This window comes from Panthera uncia, assembly GCF_023721935.1.
Source record: "Panthera uncia isolate 11264 chromosome B2 unlocalized genomic scaffold, Puncia_PCG_1.0 HiC_scaffold_24, whole genome shotgun sequence".
Lineage (NCBI taxonomy): Eukaryota > Metazoa > Chordata > Mammalia > Carnivora > Felidae > Panthera > Panthera uncia.
The window spans coordinates 41,504,851-41,520,316 of record NW_026057580.1 but is presented as its reverse complement, the minus strand read 5'-3'; the positions used below and the strand labels follow the sequence as shown (position 1 = coordinate 41,520,316).

Sequence of the window (15,466 nt, the reverse complement as noted above, 5' to 3'; positions counted from 1 at the left end):
CAATTTTTTTTCACATATATTTTCTGTACCCATCTCTTTTTCCTTTCCTTCTGTCACTCCATTGGCAATAAATTAGACCATTTGATATTGTCTCACACATTTCGTGAGGATTTGTTAAATGTTTTAAAATCTTTTGTTTTTTCTCTCAGTTCTGTCCTTTAATAATTTTTTTTACTTCAGATATTGTATTTTTCAGTTCTAAAATTTTCACCTTTTTTTGTTTCTATTTCTCTGCTGATAATTTACATTTTTCTATTTATTTCAAAAATGCTCACCTTTACTTCACAGCACACAGTGGCTATAGTAGCTGTTTTTGACTTCTCTAATAATTCCCACCTTTTTATCTTTTTGGGGTTAGTGTCTGTTGATTATTATTTCCCTTAAGAATTATTCTGGTTTTCTTGGCTTTTTACATGTTGAATAATTTTCTAGGACATCTGTGTATCCTGGGCATTTTGAATATTATGAGACTCTATCTAGGTCATGTTAAAATCCTTTGGATAGTGTTGATTTTGTTTGTTTGTTTTAGCAGGTAAACAACCCAGATAGGACCTGATGGCAAGTTTTGTCTCAGTCTGTGGATAGTAGGCCCAATATTTGTTTTTCAAAGCCTATGTGCATGAACACTGAAGAGTCAGTCTGAGACTAGGGCAGCAATTATAGATCATAGTTTAGCTCTCAAATATTCTGCTAAGCTTCTCTGAGTCTGGTCTACATGTGCACAGCTTGTGGAGGCAGCCTGTGACCTGTACACACAGAGAATTAAGGGGTCTCCTTCTCTCAGGGCCCAACTCTTAGTGTATTTTGGATATATATCTTAGCATGCTTTAGCTATTCATTGGACAACTCCTTTCTCCTATTATTTTTATCTGACTTGCATTTTTAATTTTTTCAACAAAAATTAGTAGATGCTGTCTATTGAATAACTATTTCAGAATTATCTTAATGCATTTGTATGGTAAATTTTCTTTCTTGTAACTCAGGCCTTATGAATTCATTTCTTTTTTGCATAGTATATCCTTTAATAATTCCCTAGTGAGGGTTTATGGGCTGTACACGTTCTTAGTTTGGGTCTGAAAATATCTTGACTTTTTTTTTTTTTTTTAATTTTTTCTTCAACGTTTTTTATTTATTTTTGGGACAGAGAGAGACAGAGCATGAACGGGGGGCTCGAACTCACGGACCGCGAGATCGTGACCTGGCTGAAGTCGGACGCTTAACCGACTGCGCCACCCAGGCGCCCCTAAAAATATCTTGACTTTTTATCTCAATGTTAATAATTTACCTAGGCTTAATAAAATTCTAGGTTGATACTTATTGCCTCTTTAGCACTTTAAGGATATTAGTATATTATTCTCTGTCACTCATTGCTGCCAGTGACAAAAAAGCTGTCAACTAGTTGCCATTCCTTGTTAATAATAGCTACCATTTTTTGCTGTGTGCCAGTGGGCTAAATACAAATATGAACTCACTTGTACTTCACAACAAATTTACGAAGAAAATATTGTTAATATTTTGTGGTATATATAAGGAAACCAGAGCACCTAGAGTTGAAGTATCACTATCCGTGTCCACAGCCAATTAGTGATACAGCTGAAAGTGTGTATTTTTATCTTTATCATGCTCAGTACTCTGAGTGTGCTCTTGGGTCAGTAAATCATGTCTTTCAACTCTGGAAAATGCTTGACTCAAACCTCTTCAAATACTGATTTTCCACTCTTCTCTAATCCTTATCAAACCCCTGTGTTGGCAAAGGCACTAGTGTATGGTTGTATGGGTAACACACAGCACAAATCTAGCACCATTCACACCAGAGGCTTTGAGCTGTTTATTTTCAACTTACTTTCAGTCAATTCACCTAGAGAGATTTTTGTCAATTTTCAGTCAAAGAATTGATGTTTAAATACAGACATTTTTACCATATGTTTGTAAATTAGCTATTACTATCTGGTGCTCTAGGAAAGAAGATTGTTTCTGAACTAGTTGCCAAGTACTTAAGGTTTACCTCAGCTTTTAAATGATAATCATAATCATAATGTTAATGATAATACTTTTATGTGTCATGCTCCACTGTCTTAAAAATGATTTATATAACATTATTTAACCTAATTCTTACCACAGTTCCATAAGATGGTTTGGGAGTTATAGTATCATTACCACATGGTAATGGACCCATGACTGGACCCATGACTAAAGTGTGAAGCAGAGGCACCACAGACAGACTTTCACATCTTGGCTCCTCCTCCCATTTCTCAAGTCACTTTTCTTACCTGCTCCAGGCACTATAATTTTTCAACATTCCTAAATACCTCAAGCCATTTCAGAGCTGACATTTCTCTTCTCTCTGGTTTCTACCTCCTCTGCCCATCTGTGGAGCCCTGGGGGAGACTACCCATGAGGCTACCGAGAGAACCTCATCTATGACTTCTTTACCAAATCTGTCCTCTTCTGTGCCTGCTTCTTTCCCACTGAACTGTGGACTCCTGAAAGGGTGGTGGGGGCTAGGGTGTGTTGTTCTTATTTGTCTGTGAATTCACACTTCTTACCACAGGGCTTGGGCTGTACACAGTGAATGCCTAACATTTTGTGAATGAATGAATAAATCGAAACACAAAAAGGACTTTCAGATATAATATTTCTATGAAGATTTATAGTTTGAAAACACTTTTATATGTCAATGCTTAACTTTTTACTTTCAAGCACTCTGAAAAATACCAAACGCTGCATTAACATGCATCAAATGAATAATGAACAAATTATTTAATGAGTGAGTTAGTGTATCATAATAATAAAATAATATAATACCCCATATGTGTTTAATAATAACCACTCTCACTTTAAAATTTAATGCAGTCAGTTTCATGTGCAATTAACTCTTAACCTTTACTGACATTTAAATCTATAAACATTTGTGCAATGTAAAATGTTTTAAAATTTGTCAGGGAACCCAAATGAAAAGTATGAGCAAATATAAACTTGCCATGTTAGATATTGATTTCATCATTCCTGACCTGGGAAAATAAAATCAATATTTAATATAGCAGCTGATGACAAATGTGGGGGGGGGTGGTTAAATGAGCTTCCTGTGTGCATTCGTTCAGATGATAAGTGAAACAAAAGGGATCCACTGTGAATTACGTGTGTGGCGAAGTTGATTAAACCTGCCTGTGCAGTCACAGTGTGACTGAAATATCACTGGATCTGTGATGAGTTGCTCCTGTGGATGCTGTGTGCCTTGCGGGAGAAACAGGCAGGCAGATCTTCCTCAGTTCAGTGATTTTACTGCATATATACAATTTCAGCCAAGTGCAACAGAAAATAGTTAGAATAAGGGTAGCACCAGAAAGACAGCCAAGCCGTAAATGATAGAATGGCTGTTCCAGAGAGCCCTGATGCAAGGAACAAGGCAGCCTGATAAGCGTTAAGAAAGGAGCAATGGGCGTCAGGCATTTTATTACACTGTCAAAGCCAGACTAAGAAGATCACGTCTCTGCTGGTTTTGTAAGCATGCAAGGAAGGAAAACTACAAGCAAATATTCAAGAAGAGGAAAATGTAAAGGCACTCGTTCCACACCTGACCCATGTACATCATGCTAGATTAGAAGAGGAATCTAAGAGTAGTCGGGGGAGGCACTACTGCAGAGACAGAAAATTCCATCGTGTAGCTGTTTGTGCCGGTCTACTTCCCTTCTCCATTCAGCAGTTATTAATAAGGATCTTGCTGAGATATGTAAAGAATGCAAAGGGAATAGGTCACATCTGTGCTCAGGTAACCTTGTTCAGTTAAAAATGCCCTTTGCCACGATTATGTTGACTGTAGTTGGAGATTATGATGAAGAGCGTCTGGTTCTTGCACGAACACATTTCCCAACAGAATCAGAGAATTTTATATGACACTGGATTTCATTATTATTATGCTGTCATAAAACTATTTACTTTGGGAGGCATTTAGCATATTTTGGGCCATAGGAATGTTGTTTAAGAAATGATTTCTTCAAATGCCTGAGCATGAGTAGCTATTTCAGCAGAAGGTAAGAGTTAGGGGTGTTTTATTTATTTATACTGTGTGTTCAAATTCAGCAATTATTTCCTAAGGTAATCTGGTATTCTCCCAGGCTATTTTAGAAATCTTTTTTAGACATGTCCTTTAAAACTGAATTATACTTCTTCAGCAGGCAGATAAGTGACCAGGTGTCACTTATTTATAAAGCTTTTTCAGCTTTGATTCTATCATAAGCATGAAAAGAAACATGGGTCCAGAAGATCATAGGCTAAAATATCTACCAAAAGGAAATGGGGGCCAGTTGCCTCTTGTGGGGCTCTGTATTTGTCAAAGGTTTTCAAAGCAACTAGCTGCAAGCAGGTTAATATAATCACTTCCCAAGTTGAACATGAGAACTGGGGGAGTTGTGGGGAGCATTAGCAAATGTAAGTATGATGCATTTTGGATAGCTTATGCTGTTTTAAATAATTCTCTGAAATGTTATTCTAAGCTTAATAATGACAAGCAGCCTCTGTCTTGACAATATTTGCTCAATTATTTGGCATTTGGAACAAATGCTCCATTTTACATTACATTTCACTTGTTTAATTCAATTCAATAAACATTTTAAAGCTTCTACTTAATACTCTTTTCAACTGAGAAAAGTGTATCCCAAGGGCCATGTGCTAGAAAGTCTAACTGGATAAAGCATAAACTGTGAGGTGGTTTCTGGAGACTAAATTTTATGCGGGAGTCAATTTAAACATTTTTATATTAAAATTACCAATACTAAATGATAGATTTGAATGTAACATTCACATGAATTTTTAAGAGAAATCACAGCTTCAAAGAAATTCCATCTTAAAGGAGTCTGAAGACATATACTCTTCCGCTATAAGTGGTACCTAGGGGGAAAAATGTGAAAACATTCTAGGCAGGACAAGTTATTAGGCACGTAGCAGTGGGATGTACACAGAGTCTAACCCTAGTCCTTTTACTCAGGGCTTATCATTAGGAAGCAGAAAATGTGTTCACAATGAACACAAACAGAAGATGTAGAAAGACATGAAGGAAAGATCAATTCTAACTAGTAAAAGTGCCGTGTGAGTGTTAATTCTTGGAAAGGGCCTAGAAATCCAAGTAGAATTCCAACAGGTGGGATGTGTGTGAGAACTTTTCAGGTGAAGGGATCAGCCTGTGCAAAGGCACAGAGGCATGAACTGGCATGGTGCATTTAAGAACAAGAAACCATGTCATGTGGCTGGAACATAGTTACAGGGAAGAAGGAAGAAGATGTATCAGAAGTTGTGCTTATGTATGGTTTTTTCCATGTTATTTTAGATAAACCAATGTCCAGCCTTTAAAGGAATCTTCCTGTGAAGAATTAACTTTATGAAAGTGAAAATAATTTCCCCATTTATCTGCAAAAAAGATTGGATTTTAAATTCTTTTAGATTGGGGCATAACTATATATGATCACCTTTTATAATAGATTGGGTGAGCATTTTTCCCCTCATTTACTCACAGAAGGATTTTGCTGATTTTCACACACGTGTCTACCACTGGCTGGAAACAACTGGTAAAGATTGCCTCCATACTCCAAAAATAAGATAGAAAACCTTCTCTGAAAAAAGGCACTAAGACCAGTTTTATCCAAACAGTCTTGCTTCTCTGAGCCTCAGGGGAAGGCCAAGGTCTGTCTCAGATGTTGGGATGATCTGAGAGAGAAGCTTCTGCCCTGGGTGAGGCCTGCTGTATTCCTTTTACTAACACATCCCAGCAAAGTTCCTGAACTTGAGTCACCAGAAAACCAGTCATCGTGATGCCACCAATTATAGATAAGAATTCCCAGTATTCTCACAAACTTGGAATAAAGCAAATAAATCTCATTGACTTAATACCAGCATTTCTTCCCCAGCAGTTGAAGGATTTCCATAGAGGTCTCTCCTTATTTCCACTTCCCCACACTCAGAAATGAATCCTTCCTTTCCTACGAATGCTATCTAGGAATTCTAAATTGTGAAAAATCTGGAATCATGACCACATTTAAAACTCTTCATTGGAGTGAAAACAGCTGTGGAGATGGGAAATTATGTCAGTGTCAAGAAGAATATTAACACTGACCCACATTAAGGTCATACGATGACAGATAGAAAAATAAATCGGGGCCTTGTCAGAAGAATTTTGTGGTGTGTGAGACAGGTCAAGAGGGATGAGGTAGGAAGACTGAGCAGGCCAAAGGGCAATGCATAATGTGGAGATTCCTTGTTATGGTCACCACAGCTAAGGTCTGTGCACCAGCTTGCCAGGGTCAGGAACTGAATTTTGCCAGTGCTCCCAGAGTTCTCAGGATTGAGTGATACAAAAGATAAAAAGGCACAATGTGCCTTATGTATTAGGCACAATGTCAATTCATTAATCGTGGGCTTAATAGTCAGGTCATATATTTCTGCTACCCAGAGCACCCCTTCTCACACCAGGATCCCAGGAATGCATTAGAAGCCTGCACAGCAAGCTTGGAATTAGAACAAAGGAAGGGGCAGTCATAAAGGTAAATCATGAGAGTCTCACTGAAGTCCCACAAAAATGCCCTTTGCTGCAAAAGCAGCAGCATAGGGGGCACCTGGGTGGCTCAGTAGGCTGAGCATCCAACTTCTGCCTAGGTCATGGTCTTTCAGTTCCTGAGTTCACATGGGGCTCACTGCTGTCAGTGCACAGCCCACTTTGGATTCTCTGTCCCCCTCTCTCTGCCCCTCCCCCAACTGCATTCTCTCAAAAATAAGTAAACATTAAAAAAAAAAAGAAGCAGCAGCATAGTGTTGAGTGTGTGGATTTGGGGGCAATCAGATCTGGGTTTCAGCTCAGCCTGGTCAACTTCTGGTGGTCTCTCTTACAGCTTCAGTTTCTTTATCTGTAAAATGTTATGTAGATAAGAGAAACAGCTAACTTTTTTTTTTCTTCAATGGGTTTATGGAGACAAATTTCACATCCAAGTCCAGGGCAGAGGTGATGGGGCTTATAAACCTGGAAGAGAGCCCAAGTATTTAGGGTGACAACAACATGGGTGAAGGTGGGTTACATTAAAATCCTGTTTATTTATACAGATTTATTCATACAGAGATATGGGGGACCCTTCTCCACCCTCCACGTCCTAGGAGGAGACAAGAGAAAGCCATCTCTCCCCATTGTTGGCCCCATGGGAGTTGCCCTTGGAGAAGTCCTGGGGGAGGTAGCGGTGAGCATCTCCCGTGAGGGCATCACCTGCTCCCTAGGCAGTTACTGGCCTAGAGGCATTGGGTAGTTTCTAGAAAGCAGTGTTGAGGGAACTTGAGGGGAGGGTTTTGGTCTGGGCAAGCTTCCTGGGTTGACCAGGCCTGGTACTCCCACTGAGTACAGTCCAGGGTCCAGCTGGCTTCATGGCATCTGGGGGGACCCAGAGCAGGGGTGCCTGGGGCTCCTCACAGCACAGCTCCCACCCAGGTCTGAGGAGATGGAAAAGAGGAGTTGGGGGTTAAAGAGAGAACCTGGCATCTTCTGGTATCTTGGAAAAGCTGACCCCCAAGGACCCCAGCCCCAATTGTGCTGTGCCCAAGAAGGCAGCTCAGATACCAGGACTGGGCACCAGGGCCCAGAGAGGAAACTCCCAGAGGCCATTCTGGAGGGTGATTCCCAAAGGAGGCCACTCCCCAGGATGCTTGGGGAAGGGTAGGCCATGGGGAATGGTCTCCTGGGGGAAGTACCACCAGGCTCTGAGGCAGGTGGGAAGAGGCTGGGCCTCTGGGCCTCCAGACTGAGGCTGGGAGTCATCTTAGTTCCACCTGCCCGGCCTGCTCCCCAGTCAGCATGGCAGTCAGGGCTGGGCCAGGTAGGCATTATACGAAGATCTTGGCCGGGTGTCAGTGTCCACACTGGCAATGAAGGCCTTGTTGGGGTGGCTGGTGACAGACTGGATAGCCTCCTCATGCTTCTTGTGATAGGCCATGATCTCCTGCTCGCATGTTTTGTTGTCCAGGCTCCACAGCGATTGGTCATGACTTCCCAGCATCAGAAATATGCCATTAGGGTCCATGGCTAGTGATCATGTCCAAGTGGGAGACCATGGAGTGCACAGATTTCCTTGTCTGGTTGTCCAGAAAGCAGATGTCTCTGTTGTCATGGCAATGATGATGAGGGGTTGCTTTGAGTGACTCACCACCTGGTTGATCTGGGTTGGGCTGCTGCTTCTCCTCAACTCCAGTATGAGGAAGACACTACCAACCTCCAGGTCATAAAAGTGGTGTTTTGGGGTTCCACATCCTCTTAAAGACGTCTTTGCTGTCAGAGAGATCACAGCTGAGGTCATTGTCATTGGTGGCGGTAAGATCCACCAAGTCCCCCAACTACCTCCCTGCCCCTGATCCTATTCATGATGAAAACGTCTTCATGTGGCTGGGGACTGGGGTGTGCCAAGAGGTGAACCAGTTCCTTTGGGGGACACCCCATCCACATCCCAAAGGTTGGCCAAAATTCCCTGGAGCTGGGCTCGTTGGTTTTCCAACTCATGGTGGGTCCCTCTCCAGTGCATTGTTAAGGGTCTGGAGAGAGCTCCCCATCCTCTCCTGAGCCCGGAAAATCGAACTCATGGACGGCATCCTGGGAGTCATACTTTCTCTTCATCCTCATCCTCATCAGGCTTTGGAGGGCAGCTTCACGTGCTGCTTCTTGTACTGCACACTGTCCAGCTCATGGTTGTCCTCATGGCTGTGGTCCTCCTCATGGTCCTCATGGCCATCCTCCTCCTCACAATTCTACAGAAAGGGAATCTGCTCCAGCACCCAGCCACCCCAGCGCTCTTTGCCATCTTTGCCTGTCACATTCCTCTTGGTCTATTCGTGCTTCTCTTTCACCATCAGTAACTTGCCACCACGGAGCCCTCCAGGGGCCAGCGTGGCCCTGCAGCCCCCTTCGCTGGACTCCGTGGCCCTGCTGAGCTCCAACAAGTGGCCCAGTAGGGACTGCGCTTGCCTGAACCGCATGTCCAGGATGATGTCTGTGTAGCGCACCTATTCCAAATACTGTCGGAGAAGCCGCTGACCGTCCTACTTCACCAGCGGGCTGTTCTCCCGTGCGACTGACTCCAAAGGGTCATTGGACACTTGTTCTGACAGTTCTGGTTTCTTCTCCCGTGGTTTAGGTCAGCACTGAACTTTATCATATTTGACCCTTTCCTGCTTCAGCGCACATTTAAGGTCTTGATCCACTGCACTGGGTCTGGACATTCCTTTGCCCTTTCCCTTCCTCCGGAGGAAGGTCACCTGAGTCTGTAAGGGGGCACTTTCCACGTGCGAGCTGGCCTTCTCTGCTCCAAGCGCGTGGACTCTTGCTGCATAAAGGGCGGGATCCAGCGCAAGCACAGGGGTCTCTGGCCGCCGCGGTGGGCCCGGGCTGGCTCCACCTCTGCCTCCCTTACCATCTGGGTCCCAGGACAGGGGCAGGAGGCCAGAGCCACCCCACGCAGACCAGCCTGCGCCAGAGCCAAGCCAGTGGCAGGAGCTGGCAGCCGCCACAGTGGGACCAATCCCTGCTGTGTCACGGAGGCTTGGACCGCCCGCACGCCTGCTGTCGGCATTAGCTAACTCTTAATGAACAGCCACATGGACCAGGCTGTGTGCCCAGTGCTCTACAGACCTCTCTCAACTGACAATAGTCCTCCGAGGTGAGTGCTATTTTCATTACAATGCGGCAGATGAGGAAACGGAGGCACTGTTGCCCCTACAGAAACGGTGAAGGGTCATCTCCACCCTGGTATCTTGTAGCCATCCAGTTTCAGGTGAAGGGTTTTACTTCTCCAGGTTTCTCTTGACTTGCAGAGAAGTGAGTAAACTGTTCTCTGGATCCATTGACCCTTGAGGGGCAGTGGGGTCTGGTTCTGTGACACAGAGCAAGGAGGATCAGTGGGGTATTCCAATTTAGCTTGGGGCTCCTTGTCTCCTAAACTATGTAAACTGAAACACATCACACTGTGAGATATAATTTATTCCTGCCCCACTCTCCAGATCTCCATCTGGCCCATGAATGTGATTCATATTCCTTGTATTTAAATATTGTTACCCTTATTATGTGCCAACTAATACTCCTGACTTCAATTTATTGAGTGCATTCACACCTTCCCTTCTCTGTGATGCATTCTTAAGCATTCTCTCATTGACTAGCAGTGAGGGGATCATGCCCAAATCATGGCCGCCTTCTCCTTTTCTTTCTCTCATGGCTATAGAAGAGGCTTCGATACAATTCTGTTTCATCCATTTTACCCTATTACAGAAATTCTTTATCTAGTGGCCAGAATATTAATATTTGCATAAAAACATGTTTTTCTTCTATGGACAGTATGGGAAAACACTCGTGAGTTCCTTTGTAATGTGCATCCCAACACAGATAAGAAGAAACCTGGCTAAGGTCTCTTCTTAAACATAATCACCGATCATTTTAAAATAAAGATTTTGTTATTATTCAGGTATGGCAAAACCAAAAGATCAGGGGAAAAGTGCCATAGAAAAAAGTTTGTATACTCACAGTTCCCAAGAGGAGGGGGCATACCATGCCATGGGGGGCCACGTAGGGAGGCAGCGGATTTGGTCAGGAGGTGAAGGGGTCAAGGGGAAAATGTGGGGAATAGCCTTTGTTGTGATTTCCATGGAAAGGAAACAGGATAAATAGCTTTAGGGTTGACAAGTTTTAAAATTATCAGGCTCTAGGGGGTGCATAGAGGGGTGTTCCTGGTTGTCTGTTATTTGACTGTGGGGTGATTAGGGCAGAGGATAGTGGCCCCGAGTGTGAGAACCCAGTAAAAGATATGGTTGAGGCTGTGGGCACTAAATTGGCTGGTTTGCATGTGAAGTGTTTGCTCACAGGCAAGTTGTTTGCTATCTCTAGGAATTATCTCCCTCTGGGGTCAGCAAGGTCCCAAGATGTCAAACTATCAGAAAATAAACAGCATGGTTAATATGCCAACTGAGTGAGGTCAATCTGATACAGACATTAATACTCCTAGAGTATTAATTAGAGGAGTCCATTAATCCAACCCTTAATAAAGACCACAAAAGAAGTAACTGAGGGGAACCTGGGTGGTCCAGTTGGTTGAGCATCTGACTTCGGCTCAGATCATGATCTCGAAGTTTGAGAGTTCAAGCCCCACATCGGCTCGCTGCTGTCAGCCTGTCAGGGCAGAGCCCGCTTCAGATCATCTGTCTCCCTCTATCTGCCCCTCCCCCCCCCCTTCCCCTCTCCCTCCCAAAAAAGAGATGGTAATGGTCATTAAAGGGAATTTTAAAAAAAAAAAAAAGAAGTAATTGAGAATAACTTAATGAAGACCATATTAAATAAGAATTGTAAACAAATTACTCTAAATTAGCTTGGACATAGTTCTTCACTACAAACTATGAACACTATGTTCTGTGGTATTTATACTAATTTCCACTGTTATCTCACTGGGAATCCCTAGAACCCTTAGCAGCATGGCTAAAGGAAGCTTTTGGGTTTGGTCTTCTCTACTTCAGTCCTGATATCTCCTCATCTGCTGGCCCTCTCTTTTAGGATTCCTTTCAATCTGTTGGAATGGCCATTCCGTTATATTTCTTATAACTAATTTCAAGTTTTTTAATTCTCTTGATCTATAACCATTGGAAACTTAGATTTTAGGAAAACATGTGTTCTCCAATTGTACTTCTACACCTTTGTAGAAGGTAATCTATTAACTTTTTTTTAATTTCAAAAGGTTTTTTTTGTGTGAAAAATCCCATTAACAATTTCCTACCTGAGAATCTTGCTGAAAGGCAGAGTGACAGAATCCCTCTGGTTTGTGTTCTAAGAATTTTTTTATCTAATACTTGGTCATGAAATAAATAACATTTTCTTCCATTAGCCTTCAAGTTTTACCTTTCATCTTTAGGATTAATCCCCTTGGAGTCTACCTTGTATGATCTGCTTCCCTATGATCCATGTAGACTCACTCCACCTGTGCTGAGCTGTGCTAATACGTGGAGGGTTTAGTGTGCTTTCACAGGGTGACAGGCTTTTGTTGGAACATTATTGTGTTCTCCCAAGTCAAACTCCATATTCCAATTCCATTTCTGCTATTTACCAAATGTCTGACATTCACCAAGTTAACTTAATCTCCGTAAGCCTGTTTATTCCTCCATAAAGTGAGTTCATAATAATACCTTATAAGGTTGTTGTGAGGATAAATGAAATAGTGCATATAATGCACTTACTACAACACCTGATACATCATAAATGGTCAATAATGGTTATAATTTCTATCACAGATATCCTAACTTGTCTCTTCCTGGAAGCCTCCTGCATTTTAAGTAACTTCTATAAATTATTGTTCTCATTCACTGTGTTGATTTACTAGTTTAACTCTCAATTGTAACTTTATTTCTATGTGTCACCACTAAGTACCAACTACTGGACCTAGAATGAAAAGGCCCTTATAGACTTTCCTAAGTTTTACCTATTTGGAAGTATTATAAATTCCTATACATCAGAATCTATAATGGACAGGGCTGCATTACAACCACCTTTCAATTCTTTTAAACAAAAAAATTAAAATTATATTTTATGACAGAATTGGTATGAAAACTATAATCCAAAAACAAATCAAACAAGTTATTATTATAATTCATCATTATTTTGTTCATGTTTTATTCTGATTTTAAAAGAAATTAAAGCTGAAACATTTTAGTTTTAAAACATTTTCATGAGCCCTAAAGGTGTTATGAACCCTAGTGTCTATTATGTGTAAAAGATGAGTCAGCCCTGATTTAACTGTGGACTCAGACCACAGTGAAAGTCAAGGAGTCCCAGTGATACTGTTTCCTCAAATGCAGCTAAAGATAGGGCTACAGCTGTTTTGTTAATAGGGTTGATAAAGCTATTACTAAAACCATTCTTGTAGTGAAATATTATAGAATGACAAAGTGTCATACCGCCTTGAGACCACCTGCTTAAAGACCCATTGTTCATAAATAAAAATTAAGACTCAGTGTCCAAGTGTTCAGTTTGGATCCAGAGTTGGGGCTAGAACCCAGTTCTCCTGATTACCAGGCAGTATTTTTTCTACCACACTATCCATTGCTCTTTAAGGCTTTATTTGAGCTTGGTTTTTAATTTAAGTTCATGTTTCCTAGAACCTTTCCTATAAGAATTTTTGTGTTCTGGGTTTATAATACTTATGGTAGAGAGGAATACCATTTCCTACTGCTTGTGACCTTGTTTGAAACAGTTTGGTTAGAGCCATTTCTCACCTCTGTCCTGTCTCACAATCCCTCCAGGGCACATCTACTCCAGGGAGGTGAAATTTCTGGTCACAGCAGCCTTGGGAGAGGGCTCCTTCACCTCCCTGGGATAATCACCTCCCTGGGAACTAAAGTCTCAAAGTCCAGGGAGCAAAGTAGGGGAAAGGGGAACTAAGATTTGTCAGGTGCTTATTATAAGACAAGATCCTAACTGTGTATTGTATATCTACTCTATCTTTTAATGTGGAAAGTAGTTATCAATATCTTGTATCTTGAGCCCTACCAATTGCTAAGTGACTCAAACAACTAGGGAAGGCTAAATATAACTGGTCTCCTGAATATGCTGGCCCTCTTAAATTATGTCTTGTTTTGAGCCATACTTTTAGAGTGAATTCCAACACTAACTCAGTCTTTGGGGCTGTAGATCCAAGCTTCTTCAAGATCTACATGTATCTGAATATTATACTCTCTGGCAGAATGTTGCAAGTGACCTCATAACTATGAGTCCAGCTTTGCTATAATGCACAGGTTAATTATATCTTTGTGACCATGCCAAAAGTGTGGCTTCATTGCCCAAGGGATTGTTTATCTCTGGTGATTAAATTAAGTATCCATCTACATTTCTGAGAAATGCTCCAGCACTATTTTGAGCCTTCCTAATCTAGCTAGATTAATCTTCTTTTGTACAAACCATCAGTATTTCCATAGGATAGTTTCCATATGGATCGTTCCCATGTTAACATATTAAAACAGTATTTAGGATGAAATATTTAGCCTAAATGGAGAGGCATTAAAAACAAAGACCAGCTGTTGTGTCTATGTACTTGGTAAAAAAAAAAAAAAAAGCAGCTGGAATCAATATAGCATTTGGACACATGGCTGAAGATGTGTTTTGTGTGAGGAATGTGCCCTTGAGGGAAATGAACCTTTGCATTTGTGTGCAACTGAAGTGGAAAATAGGGGAGAACCTTGAAAGCCAGGGACTATCTTCAGTGACATTACATGAGTGAAGAGCGAAAGCTTTAAACATTATTGATTATAAGACAGCTATGATAAAACATAGCATTTTAATTAAATCCTGCATGCTGGCAGTGAAGGCCCAGTCCCAACTATGTGCTAAATTTTAGGAACTGAGTATTAGTAGAACCTCTTAGGGTATCTAAGTGGCCTGCACATATTAGATCTGTGCTATCCAAGATGGTAGCACTAGCCATTCATGACTATTTAAATTTAAATTAATTTCAATAAAATACAGTTTCATATTCAGTTCCTGGTCTTACTAGGCACATTTCAAGAGCACAGTAGTCACATGTGATTAGTTGCCACTGTATTGAATAGTGCAGATATAGAACATTTCCATTGTTGCAGAAAGTTTCTTTAGACAACACTGTAGTACACATTCAATAAATACATGTTGAATGAATGAACGAATGAATGGACAAAATTTGAAAGGGGAGAAAATATACTGCTCTTGTAAAAAGTTGAACCAGTCCTCTTTAAAGAAGACATGATATGGGGCGCCTAGGTGCCTCAGTCGATTAAGCATCCAGCTTGGGCTCAGGTCATGATCTCACTGTTCATGAGTTCGAGCTCCACATCCAGCTCTCTTCTGTCAGCACTTTGGATCTTCTGTCTTCCCCTCTCCTTCCTCTTCTCCCTCCCCCTCCCATATGCAGACTCTCTCTCTCTCTCAAAAATAAGTATTTTTTATAAAGCATAAGGCTTTAAGAAAAAAGACATAGTATTTATTTGGGGATAGTGGTAAGTGATAAAGGGATAGAATGACCTTTTAAGAATTGCAATGTCCAATTCCATTGGCATAACTTAGATTTCTGTGACAGACTCCTCCTCTAAAACCTTCAGTAAAGTCTATTTTGTTCATGAAGACTTGTGTGGGTGGAGATTTTTGAGGAGCTCAGCAAAGGGGCTTTATTTCATAGGGAGGTCAGCATGGTATATAACAGAGACCAGACATAAGGAAGAAGGAACAAGAAGTAGAGGATATCGTATGTCCATCAAGAACAGACAGGACCCTTAGGGACAGATCTGAAATTCCATAGGCCAGGAAACCAGGCTCAAGTCAATTTTACCTCTAATTAAAGTAACCTGGCTGATGATGTCTAGGTTGCACTTTAAGATACTCTACCAATACCGTGTCAGGAGTTGGCAGGCCAACTCTAGCCTACCATCTGTATTTGTAAAGCCTACC

The 15,466-nt window shown here is 41.5% G+C and overlaps 1 pseudogene; it reads right to left on the bottom strand.

Annotated features, from left to right (window-relative positions):
- Nucleotides 1–8,247: 8,247 nt before the first annotated feature.
- On the bottom strand, nt 8,248–9,590 carry LOC125939096 (striatin-4-like; annotated as a pseudogene).
- Nucleotides 9,591–15,466: the final 5,876 nt, after the last annotated feature.